Below are 23,175 nucleotides of genomic sequence, written 5' to 3'. Positions count from 1 at the left end.
CACTGGCACACAGCATCTGGGCCACATAAAATGTTTAGTGTCTGAGCAATGGTTTTCTCTGGAGCCCACCTGTCAGCTACCTGTCAGGCTGTCACCAAATCTTCCCCTCTCCAACCCCAGCAGCTCTGGTGAGGTTCCCTTATTAGAACAGTTGTGACAAAGGCAACATCAGAGGCCTCCTAGGTGAACAGCATGACCTTTCTTTCCCCCGATTCTGCAGATCAACTGGTAAGAGGTAAGTGACTGCCATTTAAATGTCGAGGCAGCTCTCTCAGTGCCAAATGAAGTAGGACTAAGTCAGTGCTCCCACAGCTTAGGCAGGGTCAGGTGGGCATGGCTGGGCACCAGTGGCTCACGCTATAATCCTACCTATTCAGGAGGCAGAGCTTGGGAGGATCGCAGTTTGAAGCCAGCCGGGGCAATTAATTGGCAAGACCCTACCTCAAAAACACCCAATACAAAAAAGGGCTGGTCAGTAGCTCAAGTAGTAGAGTGCCTGCCTAGCAAGCATGAGGCCATGAGTTCAAACCCTAGTGCTACAAAAAAAAAAAAAAAAGAAAGAAAGAAAGAAAGAAAGAGAAATGGGGGATGTTGAAGGACATGTAGATAAGGCATTGACCTGCATTTGTCACCAGCCCCTCCAAGCAGGCTAGAGTCATGCAACATCAGGTACCTTCCTATCAGGGTTGAAGTCCATTTCCGAGATAATCTGATGGATGTCTGCCTCCCCCAGCCTACAAGGAGCCTGCCACTTCGTCCCAGACTGGGATGGGTGGGCAGAGCCCATGGAAGAACCACAGGTCAGGGCCAGGCTGCTGGGCGGGTGAGGCAGAGACTGTCACAAAGACAGTCTGCAGCCTTCCTCCTCTGCTCCCCTGGGAGGAGCAGCTGATGGATTTCTGGAGAGTTCCAATCCAATTAACGCCCCCTCCCCAACTCTGTGGTGCCAGAGCTGCCACACCCTTCCCCGAGGTGGAGGCTGGGTGGGGAGGGGGTTGCTGGGCAGACTGCACATACTGACCAGCGCCTCCTGGCAGCAGACTGGCTTGCTGCTACCCAGAGGCTGCTATGACAGCGCCCGTTTCTAGGCGACAGTTCTGGGGAATGGTCTGTTTTGGCAACCAGAGGGCCCCAGGGTAAGGGGGGCCCTCTGCACCATTTGCATAGCAACCTCCTCCTCCTAGTGCAGCACGCAGCTCTGCGACAGGCACAGGCGACAGCCAGCCGGGGCGGTGGCCCCAGCCCCTGCCCTCACCCAGGCCCGCACTGAGCAGGGCTGTCACTGCCTTTCCACTGGGAGTGGAAGCTGCACACCACACTAGGGTATTTCCGGAGAGGCCTGTGCCCTAGGGAAGTGGGCATGTGATGCTTGGGGACAGAACACAGAAAAGGGGGAGGGGGAGCTGAAATATAATATTTTTCAAAGCAGAGAAAGTCACATGGCTTGGTGTCATCAAAGTGCATTCTGGATAACAGGGGCTGGCTCAGGAAATGTTTATTTAGATAGACCCAGAGCTAAGCCCCAGGAGATACCTAGAAAATGTCATTTGGGTCACTACGCTACAGTGATGCAAGCGTGTGTGTGGATTTGAAAATGGAAAGTCCTGGAAAGAAATATTTCTTACCTAGAAATATCAGTCAGTGATATTCTTGGGAAATATTGTCAAATACTTGCAGGAAAGACTTGGTGACAAAGTACTGTCTGAATTTGTTGGAAGAAACCAAAAGAGAAAACAAATTGCTAACTCCTGGGGCCTCCACTCTCTTCTGTACACGCCTGCCACATCCCCAACCACACACACCAGCATGAGTTCACGATGCCAACCGAGACTCCAGGCTGGACATGAAGATGACATTTACTGCCCAAGGACATGTGCCCTGAGCTGGAACCCGAGAGGGGGATGGGCAAGGGCAGGTCACCCAGCTGAGCGATCACATTTCCCTGGCAGCTGTCCAAGGGGCAGCTCCCAGCTGCACCTGTTTGTGGGGCGATTTGCTTTTATCAGTATTGACACAGCAGCAGGGCCGGGGAATAGCATAGTAATAAATAAATGAGAGAGAGAGAGAGGCAAGAGCCACTGAGGCGAGGCAGCAGTGTAGAGTCTTTTTTTGCTTGCATGTCAGCCCTGAAGTCTCGCAAGATCCCGGAGCTGGCTTGGCATAGGAGCCCTGGGTCTTAAAGAGACAGAATTGCAGTTAGAAGCATCTTAAGATTCCCTTACGCTAGGCGTCCCTAACCAACAGATCTCAAGATTACCTGCTACGCTCACCTGCCACTTAGGGTTTGTCAGGAACCTCGACCGGAAGGGAGTTCCTTCCTCCCTCTGCCAAGCTTAGCATCTGGGAGGCAGTACAATTCAAGGGCACATTTCGGGGGTAGTAAAAGCTGGGATCCAACCCTGGCTCCATCTAGTTGTGTGATTTGGGAGATGTTAATTAACCATTCTGAGCTTAAATCCTATTCAATAAAAATGGAGAAAAGTGCATCTATTATTGTAAGAGCTGATATAGGCAAAGACCTAGAACAATTCTTCAGCCTTTGTCCACTGGGTTCTACCTTACCTACCAACAACTCCTCTGGTTTCTTTGGAGGCTTTGGAGAAAATGCAAAACAAAACAAAATAAATCTGGGGCATCTGATTGACTATTCCAGAAATGGGAGAGGGGAACAAGAGCCTGACACTGCTTGTCCCTCAAGTAGGAGCAAACGTGGCCCCCAGGTGTCTATAGCCCTGTTGCAGATCTTCAGGGGCCCGCAGCTGACTCACTTCTGTGCTGGTACAGTCGGGTACAGCAGGATGTAAACAAACTTGGCCGTCAGAAGTACCTCTGACCAAGCCCAGAGATAAACTGCATTTGTAAAAGTACTAGCTCTGAGTCACTAAGAGCTTCAGACAGGAAGGCAAGTCTCCAAGCAGCAGGCTGGGGTATCAGCTATGAGTACCAGTCCAGCTGTCAGCGTCCCTGGGCTCCCAGGCCTGACACCTACCAGTCATATACCTGTGGCAGGTTATTTTATCTCCGTTAGCCTTGCTCTTCTTATTCGTCAGAGGGGGAAACAACTCCCAGGAGCTTGTCCACGGTACATGAGAAGCAAGCAGTAAGTTCAGACCTGGACAAAGTCCTTCACCCTGTTAGCACTTGGGGTCATTCCTTACCTCAAGGACTGTGTCCTAGTCATCTCTGTGTCCCCAGATTTTCACACAAAGCCTGGAATTTGGGGGTACCCTAATGTCTGATGAAGAATGAATGGCCCTGGCAGAAGTTACCATCCAGGGCCGGGGTGGGGCTCTGTACAGAGTGGCAGAGTTACTTGCCTAGCATTTGTGAGGCCCTGGGTTTAGTCCCCCCTACTTAAAAAAGAAAAAAAAATTAAATCCACCTGGGAGATAAAAGACTTCCTTCCATGGCTTCTGCCTCTCATGGTGTGGGAGACAACAGAGGGTTAAGAGGCAATCTGTCGTCCCCAAACCCCAGAGGCAGGCAGTCCTTTCATCCCTTAGTGTCATCTATCCAGGATGCTCTCAAGAGAGGAAAACAGGAAGTATCCTCGATAGCCTGCTTGCTCTGTGTTTTTTTTTTTTAATGGTGGGAGGTGGGAGGCAACTAGTCCTTTGGGTCACATCATTTTGCCCGGAAATCAGCCTCATTCCTTTGAAATGCTGGGGCTTCCACGGGGGCAGATAAATACCTTCTTGCTTGATGCAGAGAGCAAGACGTGAGTCACAAACGGCAAGGCTGACAAGCTCCTCAGTGATCATGTTAGTGTCACTGGACCTTAAGTAAGCCCTGCATTCACTCACTCACTCCTGGCCCTGGGCTGGACCCTCGGGTTAAGGCTCTGTGTCTAGTGTCCAGAGCATAAACAGACCAAGAAGATAAAGACAGTGAGATCAGAGGAAGACAGAAAAGTAAAAACAATCGGAAGGAGAAGAACAGCAACTGGTATGAGAAGGCAGTTACAGGAAAGAGAAGCAAAAAAGAAAAAGCCCAGAGTAGAGAAAGAATGTAGGAAGAGGACAAGACAGCTTCTAAGAATCTCCAGCTGGGGTAGTAGTAAAGGCGACATAATAAAAGCACACTCAGAAGAAAACTGTCATCTCCAGAGACTCCCAAGGATGACAGGAATGGATAGGGGCGGGAAGGAAAACAACAGCTTTAAGACTGCAGTAGTAGTTGGGCATGGTGGTATATACCCTGTACTCCCAGCCACTCAGCGGGCTGAGGCAGAGGATCACATGAAGCTAGGAGTTAGAGGCCAGCCTGAGCAACACGGTGAGACTACCCATCTCAGGAATAAAAGTTTGAACTGGGGGGTGTAACACAGTGGTGGGGTGCTGACCTAGCACACCCAGTGCTCCAGGTTTGAGCCCCAGCAGGGGAGGCAGGACAGGGGGCAGGGAGACTGCATATCCAACACTAACCTAGTATCTGCTGCCCCTGAAAGTGCTAAACCCTAAACCCATGTTTAAATATGTTCAATTTAATTTGTTTTTGATTCAGGCTCTTGCTATATAGCACAGGCTGGCCTAGACCTCCCTTTGTACCATAGGCTGGCCTGGAACTCTTGATCCTCCTGTCTCAGCTTCCCAGGTGCTGGGATTACAGGCATGCACCACCATGATAGGCCAATTTAATTATTTAATAAACTCAGTTATACATTTGCCCAAGATTGATTGATTGATTGATCTCTTTTTTAGGCAGCACTGGGGTTTGAACTCACAGCCTCAAACTTGCAAAACTTGCAGACAGGAGCTCTATCACTTGAGCTACTCCACCACCCCAACTTTGAATTTTTTTGAAAAATTTCCATAATAACAAAAATTTAAAAAATTATCCATAACGTGCTGGAGGTGGTGATTTACCTATAATCCCAGAGTTTAGGATGCTGAGGCAGGAGGATTGAGACTTTCGGGACAGTCTGGCCTACATAGTGAGACTTTGTGTCAAAAGACAAACAAAAAAGCCAGGCACCGAAGCTCATTGCTGTAATCCTAGCTACTCAGGAGGCAGCAATCAAGAGGATTGGATTTGAAGCCAGACCAGGCAAATAGTTTGAAAGACCCTATCTCGAAAAACCCCATCACCAAAAAGGGCTGGTGGAGTGGCTCAAGGTGTAGGCCCTGAGTTCAAACCCCGCAGGAAAAAAAAAAAAAGGACAACAATAAAAGATCCATAATATATCACTGTGTCCTTAAGCAAATCCCTTTGGCTTATCAGGAAGGCAGCTGAGACGTTATCTAATCTGGTCTTCCTGTTATAAATGAGGAAATTGAGGTGCACCCTGACTTGTTCAAGGTGTTCTCAGATACCAAGAGGCAGAGTGGATGCCGGAATGTCAGGAGGGACAGCACCCTTTGGCCTTTCAACCCTGCCCTGTTGTTGGAGTCAGCTCTAAGCTGGCTCTGGGCTGCAGATGGAATTCATCCCTTATCCTGCGTTGCCACCCCACCCCAGGCCAGGCCTCTTTATGTTGTAGGTGCTGGGGAGGAACCCAGGGCCCCAGGCGTGCTACGTGCACACACCACCAGTGAGCTACACCCCCACCCATGGCCTCTGTCTTGATGTGGAGGAGGCTGAGTGGACTGAGAGTGGGGTCCCTGGGCTGCCAGCCACTTTGTTTCCTGTTGTTTCAGTCCTTAGAGCTTCCAGAGGCTCACTTAGGTCATCTGGCCTCCATTTCTAAAGGCAGAAGTGGAAACCAACACAATTTTTTTTTTCCCGAAGTACTGGGCTTTGAACTCAGGGCCTTCACCTTGAGCCACTCCATAGTCCTTTGTGAAGGGTTTTTTCAAGATAGGGTCTCGAGAACTATTTGCCAGGGATGGCTTCGAACTGCAGTCCTCCTGATCTCTGCCTCCTGAGAGGCGAGGATTGAAGGTGTGGCACCAGCAAACCCACACAATTAAACAAAGATTTCCTGCAACAGAGCTGAGACTGAGTCCTCTGCAGAAGGACTGAGGTGTCGCCCCAGGGCAGCCAATTGGCCTCTCCTACCTCAGATTCCTCATTTGTAAGGAAAGGTTTTTATCTTATAGGGTTGTCAGGAGGCTCTCCAGAGGTGCTGGATTAAGGCAGAACTATGAAAAGTTAAAAAGCTGCATGGGCCTGGGCACCGGTGGCTCAGGACTGTAATCTTAGCTACTTGAGAGGCTGAGATCAGGAGGATTGCAGTTTGAGGCCAGCCGAGCCTGGAGAAATGGTTTTGAAGATCTCATCTCCAAAATAACCAGAGCAAAATGGACTGAAGATGTGGCTCAAGTAGTAGAGCGCCTGCTTTGCAAGCATAAGCCCTGAGTTCAAATTCCAGTCCCACCAAGGAAAAAAAGGGAGGGAGGGGCTACACAAAATGGAAGCTGTGTTATAATCACAAAGTGAGGAAGGGAAGGGCAGAGCTGTTGAGGACAGGAAGGAAGCAGCGGCCTTCTCCAAGATTCTACTTCGGGTTATGCCTTAGGGGAAACTAAGCTTTGGGGTGAGAGAGAGAGAGCATTTATCCATGCCCTGCTTTAGGTCACGGTTGTGATTTGCTTTCTCTATAGTTTTCTTGGGGTCTGGAGATGGAGCTCACGGGTAGAGCGCTCACCTGGCATGTGCAAGTCCTGGGTTCCAGCCTCAGCCCAAACATACGTGTATCTCATTTACTGGGAGCGACTATTATCTTGCTCATTTCACAGAGGCAAGGAGACCATTAGGCAACCTGCCCATGACCCTACAGCTGGAATCAAAACCCAGGTCACCTGGGAGAAGCCGATCCCCTCCCCTGACTGGCTCATCTGGGAGCCCAGGGGGCTGCGGAGGCAGCTGGCAGCTGTGGATGCCTTCCTGACACCTGGGCTGGGCCTTCCACTCTGGTCAGAAGACCGGGACTCTACTTCCAGCTCAACTGCTTATTAGCTGTGTGACTTGGGCCTGGACATGCACTCTGGGAGCCTCAAGTGTCCTCGGCTGCAGCCCAGTGATGATGACACTGCCCCACCTTCCTGAATGGTGATACGGGAAGTCCCTGAGATCAGGGACCTTGCAAGTGCTTAGAAACAGAAAGGAAGAGATGCGGAGGTTTCTTCGGAGAAGCTAGTCCTCACCGCCTCAAAACGCCTACTGTTGGAAGTCAGACCTGGATCCTGGGGTGTCTTCCACACCGATTCATGTACAGGAAAAACTGTACCCACTTAAGTATCCCCTAGACAAACATAGGAGAGTGTTGGCTTAAGGTTCACTCCTATCCCAGAATTTCAGGCTGGTCCTTTCTCTTGTTAAGTCATAAAACAAACAGGCTTTCAGGGACTCGGGCGGGATTTAACTAGCCTTCAGCCCTGGTGATAAGTGGCTCACACGCCACAAGCTCATGTGGGAATAATTTGTACCCGAGAGCGGTTTATAATTTGTATTTTTGGAGCCACAGTCAAGGAGTTATCTTTGCAGGGACTACAACTGGTCTCTTCCAGGCTCTTACTCCCTCCTGTCCAGGATGGAGATAACTGAGCAACAGAATGAATGATCCCAGGCAGGACCTCTCTAGTTTTTCTGTCCTGTGTACTGCTCCCCCACCCCCCCTACTCCCTCACCTAGAGCCCTGCCAAGTGCAAAAGTACAGGGAATGTTTCTAAAATGAACGGGATTAGAGGAAAGAGAATGCTGCGTTTCCTGGAGGTCAAGGCCTGGTGTGCGACTCCTCCACTGGACCGTCTTGTTTGTGTCCCTTTTGCTGTGACTTCTCCCTTCTGGAAACTCACTCGCTGTCCCCTCCTCATGCTGCCTTCAAGTCTTAGTTTGGAGGGACTCTATTTCCAAATCTCGAATCCAGAAACAAGACTTGGGTTGAGGGTGTAGCGCAGTGGTCGAGCATTTGGCTAGCATGCAGGAAGCCCTGGGTTCCATCTCAACACAAATTAGGGAGGTGATGAGGGAGGAGAGCCTGACAAGATATCTGAAACCAGGCATCTGTATTCCAGCAGGGCTTGTGCCCTTCTGTTTGGACTTGGGTTAAACTACTCTGATTCTGCATTCTGGCCAGTTTACAGCTTTGCTTAACAGTGATTCCTAAAGACATCTGGGCGGGGGGGGGGGGGGGGTCCTTAAAGTCATTAGCAGACTCTAATTAAACCTCATGGCTTATTGGTCTTATTCTGAAGTTGGCTCATTTTTCCATTTCCCGGTTCAAATGTCCTTGGGTCCACCGCACTGTCCATCCACCACCACAGTGGGCAAGTAGACCATGGGAAGGACACCGCCCATGGAAAAGAGAGTGCCCTAAGGAGCAGGTGGGACAGGAGGACCCTTGAGCAAAGTGTCCTTCAGCAAAGCCGGGTCTCTGGGTCTTATCTGCAGAGTGGAGGGAATGCTGGGATGACAGACTCAAAGTCTTAGTGATCTTTCACGACGCCAGCGCTGGGGTCATGGGGTGTGAGGTTTCCCTCCTGCAGTTGTGGATAAATCGTCCCTGCTCGTCTATCTAAGGCAAACACCCTCACCGGGCAAAGGATCCCAATCCCTCACCCCAGCCATCCTCCTCTCCCCTACATCATGTTTTCCCCTCTTTGCTGAGTCATTCTTGTCCGTACATAAATAAATACACTGCAATTTAACCCGTTAAAAAATAGAAGTCTCTCAAGCTGGGTGTGGTGGTGTATACTATAATCCCAGCACTCAGGAGGCTGCGGCAGGAGAATTGCAAATTCAAGGCCAGCCTGGCTATATTGAGAGACCCTGACTCAAAAACAAAACAAAACAGCCGGGCACCAGTGGCTCACACCACTTCCTACTCAGGAAGGAGAGATCAGGAGGATCACGGTTTAAAGCCAGCCTGGCAAATAGTTCTGTGAGACCCTATCTTGAAAAAAACCCTTCACAAAAAAGGGCTGATGGAGTGGCTCAAGATGTAGGAAATTCAAACCCCAGTAGAGGAAAAAAAAAACAAAAACAGACAACACAGTACTTCCTCCCTAGCTTCCACCGTATTTTCCTTCTCCCCTTCACAGGAAAACTGAAATAATTAGCCATTGATACTTTAATGTCGTTCTTCTTGCCAGGTGCTGGTGACTCACTTCTGTAATCCTAGCTACTTGGGAGGCTGAGATCAGGAGGATCTCGATTTGAGGCCAGCCAGGGTAAATAGTTCTCCAATCCAAGTACTAACCAGGCCTGACCCTGCTTAGCTTCTGAAATTAGACCAGATCTCGTGTGTTCAGGGTGGTAGGCCACAGACAGGGGGTAAATAGTTCTGGAGACCCCCATCTCCAAAATAGCCAGAGCAAAATGGACTGGAGGTATGGCTCAAGCAGTAGAGCACCTGCTTTGCAGCAGTGAAGCCCTGAGCTCAAACCCCAGTCCCAAATACATAAATAAACAATCCCATTCTTCTTGAGCCCATTTCAATCCCTGCATCCAGCCTGCTCTCTATCAAGGCTGCTGGTGCTGTCCCCTGTGCTTATACCCAAGGATCCTCACCTCATCTTCACCTCCTTTGACTGCTCAGCAAGGTCAGTGGGTGACATCTTCCTTGAAGCATTTCTTTTCTTGGCTTCCAAGACACTACATTCTCTTGGATACTCCCTTGGGGTACCCTTTGCTGGGTTCTCCTCATTTCTGTCACCTTTAAATGTTGGAGGACCCCACAGCTCAGTTCTTGGATCTCCTCCCTACTTTTTATTTTTTGTGGTGCTGGCCCAGGGCCTTTTGCTCTATTGCTGAGCCATGTTCCTGGCAAGCTTCCCTATTTTCATCACTCTGTGGCTGATCATATATCATTAAATGCCACCTGGACTAGTCCAGATCTCCTCAGAGCAGAACCATAATAAACTCTTCACACACAGGTAGCATCTGAGAATGTAATTCAGAGAGCAGAAATGGGGGAAAGAGGAAGTGAAACAAAGAAGAAAGGAAAAAAAATTCAAGGTGCATTCCTGAGCTGACCCCTCAGAACACTCTAAGGATGTGAGGACCATCTGTCAAGGGAGAAAAGGGGGGGCCTTCATCCATCAGTTTCCAGTTGCCCTTACAGGACAGAGTGAGCGTTTTGGTGTGCGGGCTGCATGAATGAAGAGACAAAATTACTAACCCCTAATAATTCTAGCCCATCCTCTCAGTGGTGTGCCTGGAGTGACTCTGGATTTGACCTGAGGGGATGAGTTTTACTCAACTCTGCTCTTAACTGTGGGAGTTTGGCATTATGTGATCTTTCTGAACTTTGGTGTTCTGGCCCTCAAAATGGAGATTTTACCTACCATAATACTTGTAAGAATTCAATTAAAACACACACATACACACACACACACACACACACACACACAAGAAAAAAAGCTAGACATGGTAGCACATGCCTGTAGTCCCAGCTACTCAGGAGGCTGGGATGGGAGAATTGCTCAGGAATTCAAGAGTAGCCTAGGCAAAAGAGCAAGACCCTGTCCAAAAAAGAAGGAAGAGGAGGAGGAGGACAAGATGAAGGAAGGAAGGAAGAAGGAAAGAAGGAAGGGAGGGAGGGAGGAGTTTGGTGGTATGCCGTAGACAAGTAATAAGAAGTGGAGCAGCTGTTCTTAGGTTCACTGACCTTTTCTATCAGGAATATGCAGTGACCGAGGCCGTTAGAAAGGCATTAGGGCTGACCATGGATCAGTGAGACACGGAGACACACAATGGAGGTGCTGAACGCCACGTTGGTCTTGGCACTGTGAAGAACTAAAGGATCTTGACAAGGGACACACGGAACATTGAGTCCTGTGACAAGCGAAGGCCAGAAGGCTGAAGGGAGGGAACAGCCTGCAGCTCTCAGGTGCCTGCTCTCTCCTTGTCCTGCTGCGGCCAGTGGCTTTGTTTTTTGTTGTCATTGTTGTTTTGTGTGTTTGTTTTGTTTTTTGTGTGCTTTAGACATCTGTGTAGCCATGTCCCTAGAAGGCACTGGGGGACAGGAACAAGGATGTAGTCATCCTGACCCTGAGAGCTTGCACAAGCCTGGCACAGAGGCTCCATGCGTGTTTACTGACGTCCCTGCAACCCAGAGCAAGTGCTATGACAACATGCATGACAATGAGCTCGGCCTGAGGTGGGTGTCCATGAGAAGGGGCAGGGTCAAGCCTAGGAAATCTGGATGAAGAGGCACTGATTCCTGCAGAAGACGTGCAACCCAGTCTCAGAGGGAAAACACAGGTCTAAGTCCCACGTCTGCCCCCAGCGCTGGGTCCTGGGGCTGTGTTTTTGTCACGTGTGGCATTTGTGTCAGAGCTGGGGCAGAGATTATGGGCAGTAGCACATGTGGATGCATCCTGAGCGCTGAAAAGGTTTGAACCCAAGCTGTACCACACTACCTGGTTGAGACTGGCTAGTCTGCCCTCTCGGAGGCTCACTTTTGCCTCATAAGTGGGGTAACCAGGTGGTCGTGGTAGTGCACACCTATAATCTCATCACTCCAGAGGCAGAGGCAGGAGCATCAGAGTTTGAGGCCAACCTGTACTGCATAGCAAGACCCTATCTCTAAAGAACTAAATAAATAGATAAAATTAGAGGGAGCCGGGGGAAGTAGCTCAGCGGTAGAGCGCTTAACTAGTAAGCATGAGGACCTGGGTTCGATCCCCAGCACTACAAAATAAATAAATTAGAAAATAAAAAATATTATTTGGAGGGGACTAGCTTTAAAGGCTTAAATTAAGTCACCTCACAAACACATAAATAGATTTTGTCTGTCTTCTTCTATAAAGAGGGAAAACAAAGATGTCAGGAGAGCTGGTGGTCAGTCTGCAGTTCCTGACACCAGAAGGGAGCTGAACTACATGCCCTCCACCCACAGATGAGGGTCTCACCTTGGGGGGTGGTATGTGTATGGGGGTGTCTCTGTTCTCTGGCACTGGGAGTTAAAAGAAAGTTCCCCTCTCTCCTCAACTAGGCACTAAAACACAAAATTGTCCATCTGAATATTAAATTGTAACTCAGCCATAGAATGGAGACTAGAACAGAGTAAGAAAGACATGTTTTTAAAGACTTTGGTGAGCCTGGCACCGGTGGCTCACACAAATAGTTCTCGAGACTCTATCTTGAAAAAACTCATCACAAAAAAGGGCTGGTGGAGTAGCTCAAGGTGCTTAAAAAGTATAGGCCCTGAGTTCAAGCTGCAGTACTGCAAAAAAAAAAAAAAGAATTTGGTGAGAGCTTACGTAGAATTCAGTGGTATAGCACTTGCATAGTCTGTGGGAAGCCTTGGGTTCAATTCCCAGCACTACCAAAAAAAAAAAAAACAAAAAAAAACAAAAACCCAAAACCAATTTGATGGCTCTAAATGACTCCACTGTCTGTTGCACCCACTGTGGGGCTTGTGACAAGCGCAAGCTCCCAGCCCCCAGCAAGGTCTGTGGAGAAGTTTCCAGGTGATTCCTGAGTATTAAGCATTCTTAGGGTAATGTCAAAAGCTGGGACGAGATGGAGCGAGGAAGGTTCAAACCACTGCAGGATCGAGGCGTCGAGAAGGGAATCTTGGCCAGCAGACTTGGAATATTAAGATCCAAGAGGTGGGTAATGCCATCCTGTGGAGATGGGTATGTCTGGCTGCACAGCCTGATGTCCTTGAAAATTTCAAGTCATCTGCCTGCTCCTTGCAATGAACCTGTGCTCCCCAGAAATGTTCCAGTTACTGTTTGGTTTTTGTTTGACCCAAGAATCAGGTTAAAGAAAAAAGAAAGATCAAAGGGAACCCCACCAGTTGGGCACCAGCGACTCATGTCTATAATCCTAGCTACTTAGGAGGCAGAGATCAGGAGGATCTCAGTTTGAAGCCAGCCCAGGCAAATAGTTCTGTGAGACCCTATCTCGAAAAACCCTTCACAAAAATAGGCCTGGTGGAGTGGCCCAAGGTGAAGGCCCTGAGTTCAAGTCCCAGTACCACAAAAAAAAAAAAGGGAAACCCCATTAACCCTAAAGACCATTATTATTGTGTGAAGGTGTTGAGGAGTAGTAAGCTGTAGAGCTGTCAGGTTCTAAATTTGATTTTTTTTTTAGGGCTGGGTATTGTACCTAGGGCCTTCTGTATGCTAGATAAGTGCTCTACACAAATTACATTACATTCCCAGTGGTTTTTTGGTTTGGTTTGTTTCTTTTTGGTGGAACTAGGGTTGGAACTCAGGGCTTCATGCTTGTAAAGCAGGCACTCTACTGTTTGAGCTACACTTATGGTCATTTTGGAGATGGAGTCTTGAGAATTATTTACCCAAGCTGACCTAAGAACCAAGTTCCTCCCAATCTCAGCCTTACAAGTAGCTAGGATTGCAGATGTGAGCCACTGATGCCTGGCCCCAGTGGGGTTTTTGTTGTTGTTTTGACTGCACTGGAATTTGAACTCAGGGCCTTGCCCTTGCTAGGCTGGTGCTCTACCACTTGAGCCACTCCACCAGCCCTTTTGTGTCAGGTATTTTCGAGATAGGGTCTGGAGAACTGTTTCCCTGGGCTAGCCTGGAACCTCAATCCTCCTGATTGCTGACTTCGAAGTAGCTGAGATTACAAGAGTGAGCCACCAGCACCTGGGTTTTTTGTTTTTTTCCCTTGAGACAGAATCTCCTTGACCTCGAACTCACAAACCTCCTGCTTCAGCCTCCTGAGTGCTGGAATTACAGACCTGTACCACCACACCTGGTGGCTATTTATTTATTGGTCATACTGGGGTTTGAACTCAGGGCCTGGCCCTTGCTAGGTCAGCACTCTCACCACCTGGGATCCCAGCCCCTTGACTTTCAATTGCTGCTAACGAGACTGTGGCCTTTGTGACAAAGCACGAAGGCTGGAGAAAGCTGGGTAGAGGAGGGGAGGAAGAAGCACAGGCTTCCCCTCCCCTTTCCCCAAGGCTGCCCCTGACTCCGAGGCAACCTTCTATCCCTCACTGGACCAGGGAGGGAGGAAGTCTGCAGTACCACTTCCCTGTACTTTCAAGCCCTCCTGTCCTGTCCCTGTCGTTGGTCTCCTTCCCCTCCCCTTTTTCTTGGGTGGCAAACCTAAGCCACTGGTTGGAAGCAGCAGAACAGTCTCACCCCCTGAATGTCACCATGTGAATGACAAATGCTGTGACAGCTCCTTCCATTCAGGCCTCACACTTCCCGGAATAACTGGGTGGTCTCTTCTGCCTGCCCTTCCTTCCACTTCACACTCCCCCCAGGACCCAGGACTTCCTGGGAGCCAGGCCTGGGCTTCCAATACAATGTCCAGATAGGACCGGCCTCCCAACCCTCTGGCAGGGCCAGACCATAAAATAAAACTGCATGGGCCTGGCACCCCTGGACAGAATCCTTTATCTGGGTTGAAAACAGCCTGAAAAGATGAAAGGGGCTCTGCTCTGACCTCCTCACCCCTTGTTATCTGTGCCCACTCCCCTCAGCCTCCTCGAGGCTCATGGCAGTGTTTTCCCATGGTCACCGGGGTTAACTGTGTCCCAGCAGCCCAGAAAGAGGGAGTGTGAGCAGTGTACCTGCCCCAGGGCCCATGGCTTCCATGTGGCTCAGGCTGAAATGGATAATGAGGTCAAAAACAAACGCCATCTCTTTCTCAAAGGACTCTCTAAAGAGAGGCTATTAGATATAGTTCATTAGTTGGGGGTGGAGGACAGGGAGCTACTCTTTAAGTTGTTGCCTGAAGAGAAATGAAGGCATTTTGCCAAGTTTAGATTCTTCCACAAGTCAGCAGCGGGTTGTGTTTAGACTCCAGTTATGGTAGATGTGTGTTTCATTCAGGTTCAGGCAACGTGTGGCATCCTGAGCTCAAAGGAAAGACTTGCAGGAGAAAGTGTATAAGTATGCAAGTGGGAAAGTTAAAAAAAAAAAAAGCTGGGCACTGGTGGCTCACTCCTGTAATCCTAGCTACTCAGGAGGCAGAGATCTGGAGAATCAAAGTTCAAAGCCAGCCCAGGCAAATGGTTTGAGAGACCTTATCTCGAAAAACCCTTTACAAAAATATGGCTGGTGGAGTAGTTCAAGGTAAAGGCCCTGCGTTCAAGCCCCGGTACTGCAAAAAAAAAGGGGGGTGTGGGGGTGGGAATAACAATAATACCTAAAACTCAGATTTGGAAAATGGTGAACTAGAGTTTATGTAGAAAAAGTTAACGTGCAAAATTCAGGCTCTAAGGTCCCCACTTCTAGATTTTTCAGAGTGCATTGGGGGTTGAACCCAGGGCCTATGCATGTCAAACACATGCTCTCGTACTGAGCTACATCCTGTCTTACCCCGAAATTTTAAAGTAATTCAAAAAGCAGAATGTCTAGTTTAAAACCCTCTCTCTTATAATTCATCTTCATCTTTTTCTTTCCTTTTTTTTAATGGCAGTACTGGAGTTTGAACTCAGGGCCCCAAGCTTGCTAGGCAGGCACTCTTACCCCTTAAGCCACTCCTTCAACCCTATGGTTCATCTTAAAACCTGAGAGTGTGGCTAAAGTGGTAGAACACCTGCCATGATGGTGCATGCCTGTGATTCCAGCTTCGCAGGAGGCATAAACAGGAGGATCAGAGTCTAAAGCCAGCCCAGAGACCCTATCTGAAAATAAAGTGAAGTCAAAAGGGCTAGGGGGTAGCTCAAGTGATAGGGTACTTGCGGGAGGTTCTGAGTTCCTTGCTCACCAAGGCTACCTATGATAAGGTGATGCTAGCCCAGTTCCCAGGTAGACTATACATTCCTTTTCCTCCCATTTTCCTTTATACCACTGTACAATTAAGTTCAAATTCTCTAGACAACATTTAAAACTCTCCAAAATCTGAAACCAATTAACTTTCAATCCTAAAACCTACTATACTCTCCTCCCTTCTACATACATTCTTTTTTTTTGGCGGTACTAGAGTTTGAACTCAGGGCCTTGCACTTGCCAAGCAGGTGCTCTACCACTTGAGCCATGCCCCCAGCCCTACACACATCTTTTAAAAAACACTGTCCAATGAAAACCCCAACTTTGCCAGGTAAGATAGCCAATGCTGGGAATCCCAGCTACTCGGTAGGCAGAGATTCGGAGGTCTGAGGTTTAAGGCCAGCCTGAGCACAAACCAAGTGAGACCAAATCTCAACATAAGTTAGACATGGCACTTCACCACTGTAATCCTAGCTACTCAGGAGGCCAAATAGGAGGATTACGGTCTAAGGTCTCTGGGGCAAAACTGAGAGACCCAGAAAGAACTAAAGCAAAAAGGATTGGAAGTGTGGCTTAAGTGAAAGAGCGCCTGCCTCAAAAGCCTGAGGCCCGAAGTTCAAACCCTAGTACCACCAAAATAAATAACTAAGCCAATAAATAAATCAAACTCCCAACTTTACTCACATGGCCTCTAGGCAAGTCCCTTGGGCAGTGGTAGGGTCATAATAAACTCTTCTAAGAATGTTTCTGTTCTTCTTAGGGTTTAATTTTCTTATGGAAAAAAAATAATGACAAATGAACCCTCAGGCGTGGCTCAGTTTGTGCCAGAGATGAGATGAGAAACCCAATGTCTGTCCTCCTGCTCCCCATGGGACCAGAGGGGACTCAGACACATGCCTGAGGAAAAAGTGCCCCCCTCAAACACAAAAACATCCTCAAGGAAAAGGGAAAAGAACAAAGTGGGAGGGCAGAGGCCAGTGACGGCAGGAGGACAGGTGTGTCCGAAACCTGCTCTGGATCTCGACTTCCTGTGCCTCAGTTTCCTCACCTGTAATGTGCTGTCACAGTTGCTACCTTGCATGGTTGTGGTGCTTCCTTTTTTTTTAACCCTGTGAGTAAAATATTTATTTATTTTGTAGTGCTAAAGATGGAATCCAGGGTCTTGCCATGCTGAACAAGCGCTCGACCCCTGAGCTACATCCCCTCCCTGCAAAAGCTCTCTCCTTAAGAAGACAAGCTGGCTCCATGGAGAACATTCTGGACTCTGAGTGCTGATTAAGTTGTGCTCACTTGGGCCTTTGTACCTTTGCTCCAGCTCCTCTCTGAGGTTGGAATGTGCTCTCCCCTCCTCCCCTTATCTCAAGACTCAGCTCAAAGGACACCTTCCCTCTCAGTGAGGCCTTCCTGCACAGTCCCTCTGCCCAGCCTAGCAGAACCACTTCCTCCCTCCACTGAGGGCCATGGCTCTGGGGTAGCATGGCTCTATCTATCTATCTATCTATCTATCTATCTATCTATCTTTCTTTCTTTTGAGACAGTCTCGCTATGTAGCCCAGACTGGCCTCAAACTCTCCATCTTCCAGCCTCAGTCCCCTAAGGCATGTGCCATCAAGCTTGGCTTACAGTGGCTTGCTTCTAAGTTGTTCTCAACTTTTCAAATCTTAGTTTTGTGATTCCTGTGTCCAACACAGTTCCAGACTTACCTGCCCATGTGGGTGCTCAGTGAGGGTATGTGGGAGAAATGAACGATGAGATATCTCATCCCTGAGGGTTCCTGCATGGCCTCCACCAAATCCCATCCACCTAGTCTCTTGACCCTCAGCCCTGGGGTGGCGCCTGCTTGAGAAAATCATCCCCCACCCCAACCCCATTAAGTTTCAGGGAATTATTGCATTTTCAGCTACTGTCTCCACTCACCTTATGTCACCTGATGGCCATCTGAGGTGACACAAGATGCATGGCTCAGGGTAGCCAAAAGCTATTTTAGTGTGAAAGCACAGAACTGAGTTAGTTACAGGAGAGTGTTCAAACTGCTCCTGAAGAAATATCTGAAGCATAGTTCATCAACACTGACAACCTGGTGACTCCTGTCCTCTTTAGCTACAGGACACTCAGAGTTGCAAAATTCTAACTGACCCCTTTAAATGACACAAATGTTCTCCCTACTTTGAGCCTCAGCCCCCAGGATTCATTGTGAGATGGGGGGTCAAAGTCAAGGGTACAGGCTGTGGCCTCAGAATAGGACATGGATATGAAGTCCTCAGGAACAAAGTCAAGGACCTCAGCCCCTTCCATCTGGTGGAAGTAATGGCCATAGCCAGGGCTTCTGGGCTGCGGGAGAGGTCCAGCAGGGCAGTGGGTGACGACAGAAGCTCAGCCTCCAGCCAGACTTGGGTCCTCTAGGTATTCACCAAGTACTGGCTCTGGGGATATGCAAGTATGTCGATCCAAGGTGGAGGGAGGAGGAGTCGATGTGCTAACGTAAAGCCCTCCATACCTACAAGGCTGTCGTGTGCCATACTGCACAAATGACACGGGACAGTTACATAAACTGGAGTAACAGTGGTCCAGTACTGCGGGAGGCGTGGCTCCAGGGGTAGAGCGCATGCCTAGAAAGCTGGACGCCTTTAGTTCAAACCCCAGTACTGTAAGAAAAGAAAAAAAAAAAAAAGCTGGTGAGTTCATCTAAGGGTCCTCTCCTTCCTCCCTGTCCTGGGCCCTACTGCAATGGATCCTCCACAGAGGCCTCCATGGAACCCTGGAGTGACCCTGGGAGAGTCACTCAATTATGATTTTATATTTTAAGATCTGGAGGGAAATCTTAGACATCATTAAAGCCTACCATGCCACTTTACCAACAAGAAAATGTGAGGTCCAGAGAGAAAAACTAATTTGCCCAAGATCATCAGATTTTTTTTTTTTGGTATGGGGTTTGAACTCAGGACCTTTTGCTTGCTAGGCAGGCGTTCTACAGCTTAGGCCACTCCTTCAGTCCAGATCATCAGTTCTAATCCTGCCTCTGCCACTAACACACTGAGACCTTGGACTAGTCACTGCCTCTCTCTGAGGAGCTTGGAGTATTCAGAGATCTAAATTCCCTTTCAACTCTGTCCTTTTTTATATTAAAATAATGGTTCCTTCTACTGCCCTCAAATTTCAGTGAATATTCCTTTCTCCTCTCATGTTCTCTGCACCACCACCCTCCCCCCAAAAAAGGCCAAGAAAAAAATGTTTGGGTAATTTTGAGTTCACTTAATTTAAAACTGAGTGCTGGGTTTCAGCAGGCGTAAGGACGAGAAGGGAGATGGCCAGTCACAGCGCGGACAAAGGCCGTGGCTCGGGGGTGCGCCCCATGCCTGAAGGCTTCCAAGAGCGGGCAGCGCCGCAGGGATGCAGAAGGCCAGCGACCGCGCCTTACATGGCCATCGCGGCGGCCGCCGGAATCCCTGGGATTACGCAGCCCCAGTTCTGGAGGACTTGGAGCAAGTGCACGTCACCTGCTGTCGCCACAAGTGTGCCCGGCTTCTGCAGCCTGTCTTGTGACTGAGGAATTTGTAAATGGAAGCGCTGAGCTCACAAAGAAGAAAATGTCTCCTTGATGTCACACACTTGCTGCCAATTTATCAGCCTGAGCTAAAGGTCAGAGAGGGGGAAGCCGCTGCCCTGGGGTCCGGCCGCTGCTGCCCGAGCTGGGGCTTCCCTTGAGCGGGCTTCCCGCCAGCCGCCCGCGCCAGCCAGCCCGGGAAACGCGAGCCGCGGATGGCGTTCCCAGGGACGCACAGAAGCAGGGCACGGGCTTCCCTCCGCAACCATGGACCCACGCATCCTCCAGCCCTCCCCCCAACTCTCTTCCACAGACAGCCGGAAGAACCTGGGAAGCTGAGAAGCCTGTCCTGAGTCCTTTCTCTGGCATCACTTTGGGGGTAAACCCAAATTACATGGAGGTCCTTTGGGATCTTTAATAATTAAACGCTGTGTCCAGCTGAAGCTAGGATCCTCCTGCCTGGAGCCACAGCCTGGTGCTTCTTCTTAGCAGTGTGCTGTTTGCTGGTTACTTAACCTCTGGGCCTGCTTCCTGCTCTGGAAAATGCGGATAATAGAAATGGCTGAGTGCTGAGGCCCTCCCTGTAGTCCCTGCTACTAGGGAGGCTGAGGTGGGAGGATCTCTGGAGTCCAGGAGTTGGAGGCCAGCCTGGGTAACATTGCCAGACCCTGTCTCATAAATAAGGATAGGCGGTTGGTAGCCTGTAATCCTAGCTAGTTGGGAGGCTGATATCAGAAGGATTACGGTTTGAGACCAACCCAAGGAAATAGTTCCTGAGACCCGATCTCCAAAATATCCAGAGCAAAATGGACTGGAGGAGTGGCTTAAGTGGTAGAGTGCTTGCTTTGCAAGTCTGAAAATTTGAGTTGAAACTCAAGTCCCAATCCTCCCAACCCCCACCCCGCCAAAAAAAAGCACAACTCATAGTGTGGTCCTGAGGGTTTAATGTGGAGCACTGGTGCCAAGCCTAGAAGGTAAGTGCTCAATAAATGTCAGCTGGAAACAACTGACAAGCTACCAGTGGGCAAATTACTTAATTCCCGAGTCTTAATTTCCTCCTCTGTCCAAAGGGGACAGGCATTTGAGGGGACAGGCATCTGTAACCAGGTCAGGGAGGATTCAAAGCCATTAACAGCACCCAGCACTGGGAGAACAAATGGTAAGGTTACAGCAGTTGCGGGGGGAGTGGCTCAGTGGTAGAGCAATGCACCAGTCTCCGGGTTCCATCCCTAGCACCCCAAAAACAAAACAAAAAACAGGAGACTGTAGATGGGAGATGAGGGTGATTGGCTAAATAACGAGAGAGTGGTGGGTTTCTCTCTGACTGGAAGGGACCACAGACCAGGTTCAGGGACATCTCCAGAAAAGATACCTGACTTCAACCATAAAAACAGATCTGGAAAAAGTGCTACCACCTGCCCAGAGACATCACTGCCCCTGTGGCCCTCATGTCTCTCCTGCACACAAAGACCCCTAAACTCCAACAGTCAGTAATTCACTGATGGCTGACCCTGACATCCAGTCTGCTGTCAGCCACCCCTCCTCCCCCCAGCCTACCTCTCCTGGCTAGTGGCAATCCTAGATAAAGCTGGGAGAAGGGAAAGGCTTTTCTTTTAGGCTCCTCCCCCATCTGCTCACACAGTGCTCATCCCTGAGTGACCCGAACAGGTGACTCTGGCAGCAAACAGCCTCTTCCCTGGGTTTACTGGTCCTTGGTGTCTTCCCTCTTTCCAGGAGTGCTGTGGCTCAAGACTTTATCCCTCCAGGGGGCATTAATATTTTAATGACAAGATCCAGAGATTTGACATAAATATATCAACTTCAGTAGACATTTGTCAAGCTTCTACCCAACAAGGCAGGTTCTAGGCTCAGTCTATCTGCCTTCTCACAAGTATCCTGGTCTGTCCCTGGAGGCATTGGCTTATGGAGAGCCCTGTGCCCCTCTAGTCCAGTCAAGGTCAAGGACCAAGTGTTGTGAGACTTCTCTCCCATCCCCCAAACATGCTTCTCCCTTGCCATTTCCCCTGGGTACTCTCCCCAATTCCTTGTCTGTCACTTGAACCCCCTCAGGAGCTCATTCAGGGAGTCTCCTGCCTCCAGCCTTAGCTCCCTGTAAGGTAGCCCTCATGACAACTTTATAAGCCCCCCACATCATTCCTTCAACTCCCCCCCCCACCACCATTGCATCCCATGTCTTTCATAACCCTGCCCAAACTCTGTGTTTCACACAGCCCTGTCTCACCCCTGCCAGGGCTTGGGCCAGGGTCCCAGAGTGCCAGTCTGACCAGAGGGGTGTGTACCCAGGAGGGCCTGGTGCAGTGTGGCTGGACAAAAATGATTCACAGTGAGGACAGCCAAATTCCTATGTGGGAAATCAGGGCAGTCTGCAGGGTGAGGCCACGCTGTCAACAGAATGAGTAATGAGGTCAGAAGCTGGTAGGGGCCAGAATCATGTCTAGATGCAGTTCAGGGAAACAGAGCCACAAGACGCAGGCTGTGAATTGAATGGTAAAAAGGTATTGCAGACTTGCTTGTGGAGTGTCCTGGTGGGGTGGCAGGAGCAGCCTGTGACATCCTCCTTCCCTCCAGCTTCCTAAAGCCCATGTGCCAAGTGCTCTCTGGTTTTTCTGGTGTGTGAAGGCCTGTGTTCCCCTGCCACCCCTCTCATGGCCCCTGGCACTGCTGAGCGATTGTCCCACTAAATAGGGGCTGAAGCTCGTGCCCCTAGGATGGCAAATGACTTTGCATTTGGGATTCTTCATCTGTACCGTGAGGGTATGAACCACTAATAATGTTACATAATAACACCAGTGGAGAATTAGCCTTGCAAATATTTGTAAAACACTTAGACAGTGCTTGGCATATAACAAATGCTGTGTAAGTGTTAGTTAAATAAAAGTAAGGTGCCCAGCTGGTGAGTAGAGCCAGCACTCAAAGTCAGTTCTAATTTTAACACTTGAGTCCTTAGGTCCTCCACCACTAAGGTCAAGAGCGGGCTAGGATGGACTGAGCTGACTATATAGGACTTTAAAACTCATTGTCCTTTCAACTAAGAATAGAAAAACATGCTGTTGACATATTTCATATGGGCACACAGGAAATATCACTCCAATTACTACCATTACCTGTTCTTAGGAAACCACTCAGAAATCCAGAAGTACCAGTTCAAATATAGTACCTGTCCCAAATTTAATGGGCTCATTAAAACAATAAAAAGTCAACCTTAGAAAATGGCCGTGGGTGTTAAAAACGAGCAGCAAGGCTGAAGACTGCAGCTCACATTCGGAAAAATACAAAGGAATTTTCAGGAAACAACGCAAAGAAGAACTAGTATACTTATTTTTCTCAATCCTGTTGGGGGTGGTAGTGCTTGGTCAGGAGCGAGGGAACAGGATGAAAAATGGAGTCTGTGTCTTGTGGTAACTCAGTAGCAATTCAGAGTCTGCAGGAGCATGCTGGCTTTAGCAAGCTAGGAGCCAGAAATCCTTAAAACTGACCTTCTCACCCAACTACTGGATGACACTAATAGGTGTTTGAAAATGATGACCCTGATCTACCTCAAAATCCTAAACAGCTTTCTGGAACAGGAGGAAAAAAATGTTAAATGAAGATTAGTACCTTTGGTGACAAGTGCATTTCATTGTATTGTAAGTTTGGAAAACAAGCAATATTTTTGTCATCTGTAGCATGTAGTGATTTATAGGACACCTAATCACTTTCTGCCTGTCATAATATTAGAACAATATATTGCTCAATATATATGGTTTGTATCGGGGCTTAATAAACTTTCCTTTTTGCCAGGCACCAGTGGCTCATGCCTATAATCCTAGCTACTCAGGAGGCAGATATCAGGAGGATCACAGTTCAAAGCCAGCCTGAGCAAATAGTTCAAAAGTTTCTATCTTGAAAAAAACCCATCACAAAAAAGGGTTGGTGAAGTGGCTCAAGGTGCAGGCCCTGAGTTCAAACTCCAGTACAGCAAAAAAAAAAAAAAATCTATCTATCTATCTATACATGTACAGTGCTAAACATCTCAACAGCTTCTGT

General features: G+C 48.8%; 2 long non-coding RNA genes across 3 annotated transcripts; one reads left to right on the top strand and one right to left on the bottom strand.

Annotated features, from left to right (window-relative positions):
• Positions 1–1,838: 1,838 nt before the first annotated feature.
• On the bottom strand, positions 1,839–9,649 carry LOC141425641 (uncharacterized). Its single transcript, XR_012450664.1, has 2 exons — positions 9,451–9,649; positions 1,839–2,175 (listed from the first exon to the last, which is right to left on the bottom strand). It is a non-coding gene; the product is annotated as an uncharacterized lncRNA (long non-coding RNA).
• A 152-nt stretch (positions 9,650–9,801) lies between these two features.
• LOC109694149 (uncharacterized) lies at positions 9,802–19,612 on the top strand. Of its 2 annotated transcripts, none has more exons than XR_012450665.1 (2): positions 9,802–10,009; positions 16,724–19,612. It is a non-coding gene; the product is annotated as an uncharacterized lncRNA (long non-coding RNA). The 2 variants fall into 2 exon arrangements; XR_002213083.2 differs by lacking the exon at positions 9,802–10,009 and adding an exon at positions 10,442–10,771.
• Positions 19,613–23,175: the final 3,563 nt, after the last annotated feature.

Source organism: Castor canadensis, chromosome 8 (genome assembly GCF_047511655.1).
Source record: "Castor canadensis chromosome 8, mCasCan1.hap1v2, whole genome shotgun sequence".
NCBI classification, from domain to species: Eukaryota; Metazoa; Chordata; class Mammalia; order Rodentia; family Castoridae; genus Castor; species Castor canadensis.
The sequence above is the reverse complement of the archived record's forward strand: the minus strand, read 5'-3'. Positions and strand labels throughout refer to the sequence as shown.